At 42.3% G+C, this 4,999-nt stretch overlaps 1 non-coding gene across 1 annotated transcript; it reads right to left on the reverse strand.

The window, feature by feature from the left end:
- Positions 1-2,744: 2,744 nt before the first annotated feature.
- LOC118654804 lies at positions 2,745-2,855 on the reverse strand. The gene has a single exon (XR_004967071.1). It is a non-coding gene; the product is annotated as a U6 spliceosomal RNA (small nuclear RNA).
- Positions 2,856-4,999: the final 2,144 nt, after the last annotated feature.

Below are 4,999 nucleotides of genomic sequence, written 5' to 3' on the forward strand. Positions count from 1 at the left end.
GATCTGAAGAGAATGAGAAGATCATGTGATGAGAAATTGAAGTATAGGAGCTGAAAGCCAAGGAATGCTAAAAATTGCTGGCAATTACCAAAACCTAAGGAAAGGCAAGGAAGGATTCTACCCTACAGTTTTCAGAAGGAGTATGGCCCTGCTGACAACTTGACTTAGGAATTCTAGCCTCCAGAACCATGAGATGATAAATTTTTGTTTTAAGCCAATCAGTTTGTGATACTTTTATATGGAAGTCCCAGGATAAATAATACATGTTCCTTGTAGAGAAAACAACATGTTCAAAGACCTGGAGGCATGAGTGACAAGGGCTTAGTCAGAGAACTAGGAATAGTACAGTGTATTTGAAATTGAGAGAGAGAAGTAAGGCTGACAAGATGAACAATCAACATGAATTATTCACAAGCTTGTAATTAACCCTAAAGATAAATAGAAGAATCATTGAATGGTTTAAGAAGGGGAATGAGATAGTCAGATTTGTGTCTTACAAGAGTACTACGACTTCAGTAGGAAATGGGTTAGAAGAGAGAATTGTAGGCAGCAGTAAAAGTTAGGAGGTTACAGAAAGTGTCTAGATGAGTATATAAATTGGTTATTGCAGGATAAGAAAATACCCCATGTAGCAGGATACAAAATTAACGCCAAGAAATTTATGGCATTTCTATACACCAATAGAGAAGGTATAGAGAGACTAAAAAAGCAATACTATTTACCATCACACCAAAAAACTTAAGATACCTAGGAATAAATGTAACTAAAGAGGTAAAAGACCTGTACTCAGAAAACTATAAGACGTTGAAAAAGAGATAGAGGAAGACATAAACAGATGGAAGAACATACCATGTTCATGGATTGGTAGAATCAACATAATTAAAATGGCCATACTACCCAAAGCAATCTATATATTCAACGCACTTCCCATTAAAATACCAACAGCATGTTTGACAGACCTAGAATGAACTCTCAAAAAATACATCTGGAATAAAAAAAGACCCCGATCTTTTTTTTTACAGCAGCATAGTATTCCATTGTGTAGATGTACCACAGTTTTGATCCTGAGAAAGCGATCCTGAGAAAGAAAAACAAAGTAGGTGGGATCTCAATACCAGATATCAAGCTGTATTACAAAGCCACTGTTCTCAAAACTGCCTGGTACTGGCATAAGAACAGACATATAGATCAATGGAATAGAATGGAGAGCCCAGAAATTGACCCAAACCAATATGCTCAATTAATATTTGACAAAGGAGGCAAGAACATGCAATGGAGTAAAGACAGTCTCTTCAATAAATGGTGTTGGGAAAATTGGACAGATACATGCAAAAAATGAAACTAGACCACCAACTTACACCATACACAAAAATAAACTCAAAATGGATAAAGGACTTAAATGTAAGACGGGAAACCATAAAAATACTAGAGGAATCCAAAGGCAACAAAATCTCAGACATATGCCAAAGCAATTTCTTCACCTAGGACATTGGAAACTAAAGAGAAAATAAACAAATGGGACTACATCAAAGTACAAAGCTTCTGAACAGCAAAAGAAACCATCAACAAAATAACAAGAAAGCCCACTGCATGGGAGGACATATTTACCAATGTTATCACCAATAAGGGTTTAATCTCCAACATTTATAGGGAACTCATACAACTTAACAAAAGGAAGATAAACAATCCAATCAAAAAATGGGCAAAGGACCTAAATAGACACTTTTCAAAACAGGACATTCAGAAAGCCAAGAGACATATGAAAACATGCTCCAAGTCACTAATCATCCAAAAGATGCAAATCAAAATAACAGTGAGGTACCGTCTCATACCTGTCAGAATGGCTATCATCAACAAATCAACAAATGACAAGTGCTGGAGAGGATGCGGAGAAAAGGGAACACTCATGCACTGCTGGTGGGAATGCAGACTGGTGCACCCACTATGGAAGACAGTATGGAGTTTCCTCAAAAAACTAAAAATGGAACTCCCATTTGACCCCGTGATCCCACGTCTAGGAATATAGCCCAAGAAACCAGGAACACCAATCAGAAAGGATATATGCATCCCTATGTTCATAGCAGCACAATTTACCATAGCTAAGATTTGGAAACAGCCTAAGTGCCCATCAGCAAATGAATGGATTAGAAAACTGTGGTACATCTACACAATGGAATACTATGCTGCTGTAAAAAAGAAGGAATTCTTACCATTTGCAACAGCATGGATGGAACTGGAGAGCATTATGCTTAGTGAAATAAGCCAGTCAGTGAAAGAAAAATACCACATGATCTCATTCATTTATGGATAATAAAGACCATTATAAACTGATGAACAAAATTAAATACAGAGGCAGAGCAGCATCGAACAGACTGTCAAACTACAGTGGGAAGCCAGGGGAGGGTTGGGGGGGGGGTAAGAGATCAACCAAAGGGTTTGTATGCATGCATATAAGCATAACCAATGGACACAAGACACTGGGGGGGTAGGGGAGGCCGGGGGAATGTCAAGGGGGAAATAAATAGAAGACATATATAATGCTCTTTGTAATACTTTAAGCAATAAAACAAACATTTTTTAAAAAAGGAAAATACCCCAAACCCAGTGGCTTAAAACAATATCCAATATTATTTCTTGTAAGTACTTGGGTGAGTTGATGGATGACTAATCTAGGCTGGGCAATCTCGGAGTCAGCTGATCTAGTCTGAGTTTGGCTATCCAGGACTCCATACCTGTGATTTTTTTTTAATATGGAATGCTTCACGAATTTGCATGTCATCCTTGTGCAGGGGCCATGCTAATCTTCTCTGTATCGTTCCAATTTTTTTTAGTATTTGTGCTGCCGAAGCGAGCACCATACCTGTGATTTTTATCCTCTTCCTGAGAACAGCAGACAAACTTGGGCAAATCCTTCTCATAGAGATGGAAGAGGCACATGAAAGCAAGCCAAAATGGACAAGTTCTCTTTCAGGCCTCTGCTAGCATCATTTCTGCTAACATCCCATTGGACAAAGCACATCACATGGTTGAGCTCAATTTCAAAGAGCAGGAAAATACATTTAATCCCTTGATGGGAGAAGCTATAAAGACATATAACAAAGCCTGTGCATATAGGTAGTGGGAAAGAATTGAGGCCATTAATGCAACCACTTGCCATGTGGGAAACTACCTTAATATAATGGTGGTAAATTATCTTAATGTAATGGTAACCTCCATGTACACTACCAGGCAAGCTATCCCAGAGGTCACAGGAAAGACAGATCCACAGACATATAAAAAGTTTGATTCACATAGTTTATCAAATAGACTTTAAAATACACAGCAAATGACAAGGAGAAAGAGCTAAGGTAGGTTCACACGTTGAATACAGTGTATAAACAAGCAGAAGGACCACACTTTCAGAACCTCTCACTCTCTCCCTTGCATCAGCCTTTTCTTCTAATAGTGTGGTTATGAGCACCAGAGTTAAAGCCAAAGTTCCCCACCTGCCGCGGCCCAGCTCTGAGCTCCAGAAGCAACAATGTTTCAATTATAGAAGCTAAACAAACCCCAGATACCTGCTTTCAGCCAGCCGGGGCCTCAGAGCTTAGAGCGCCTGTGATGGCAACAGACTTTCAATTATAGAAGCTAAACAAACCCAGATACCTGCTTTCAGCCAGCCATGGCCTCAGAGCTGGAGCCGGGCCTCAGAGCTGGAGCTGGCTCTCAGCTCCAGTGACAGCTATAGAAGGTAAATACATCCCAGAATAAAAAAAGGGGGTGGGGGGAAAGAGGCTGGGAGCTTCAGTCTCCCACCAGCCTGAAAACAGCCTTCAGCCCCTCACCCAGACTGGCTAGGAACCCCAGTGGGGACCCCCGCCCTGAAGGGGGTGTGACCAGCTGCAAACAGTCATCAGCCCGTCATCCAGGCTGGCCAGGCATCCCAATGGGGACCCCCACCCTGAAGGGGGTGTGACCAGCTGCAAACACCCATCAGCCCCTCACCCAGGCTGGCCAGGCAACCCACCGGGACTCCCACCCTGATCCAGGACACCCTTCAGGGCAAACCCGCCAGCCCCCACCCATGCACCAGGCCTCTATCCTATATAGTAAAAGGGTAATATGCAAATTGACCCTAACAGCAGAAAGACTGGGAATGACTGGTCACTATGACACACACTGACCACCAGGGGGCAGACACTCAATGCAGGAGCTGCCCTCTGGTGGTCAGTGCTCTCTTACAGGGGGGAGCTCTGCTCATCCACAAACCAGGCTGATGGCTGCCAGTATAGCAGTGGTGGTGGGAGCCTCTCCTGCCTCCTCAGCAGCGCTAAGGATGTCTGACTGCAGCTTAGGTCTGCTCCCCGCTGGCAAATGAACATCCTCCAAGGGCTGCCAGGCTGCTAGAGGGATGTCTGATTGCCATCTTAGGCCCAATCCCCAGGGGAGCAGGCCTAAGTCCGCTAGTGGTCACCCCCAAGGGGTCCCAGACTGCGAGAGGGCACAAGCCGGGCTGAGGGACCCCCTACACCCGAGTGCACAAATTTTTGTGCACTGGGCCTCTAGTCCTTATATAAAAATAGTATGCCTTTATGTATCATATATATCATGAGTATTAGTGTTTCCTTTGCCCTTCCATCCTTTTCTATTTTTATACATGTACTAATATGCTGTTTCCTTATTTCATGTCTTCCAGCTTAATAACTTATTTACTGCTGTGTACTGAATCATGTCCCCCCAGATTCATATGCTAAACCCTAACCTCCAGGGTGATAGTACTTTTAGGAGGAAATTAAATTTAAATGAGATCTTAAGGGTGGGACCCTAAAGTGATTCAAATGCTGTCTTTATAAGAAAGGAGAAAGAGCTTTCTCCATGTATACGCACCAAGAAAAGGCCATGCGAGGACACAATAAGAAGGCAGCCATCTTCAAGCCAGGAAGAGAGACTTCACCAGAACTCAACCATCCTGTAACTCTGATCTCCTACTTCCAGTATCCAGAATTGTGATAAAATAAAG

Source organism: Myotis myotis, unplaced genomic scaffold, assembly GCF_014108235.1.
Source record: "Myotis myotis isolate mMyoMyo1 unplaced genomic scaffold, mMyoMyo1.p scaffold_m19_p_4, whole genome shotgun sequence".
Taxonomy (NCBI): Eukaryota; Metazoa; Chordata; class Mammalia; order Chiroptera; family Vespertilionidae; genus Myotis; species Myotis myotis.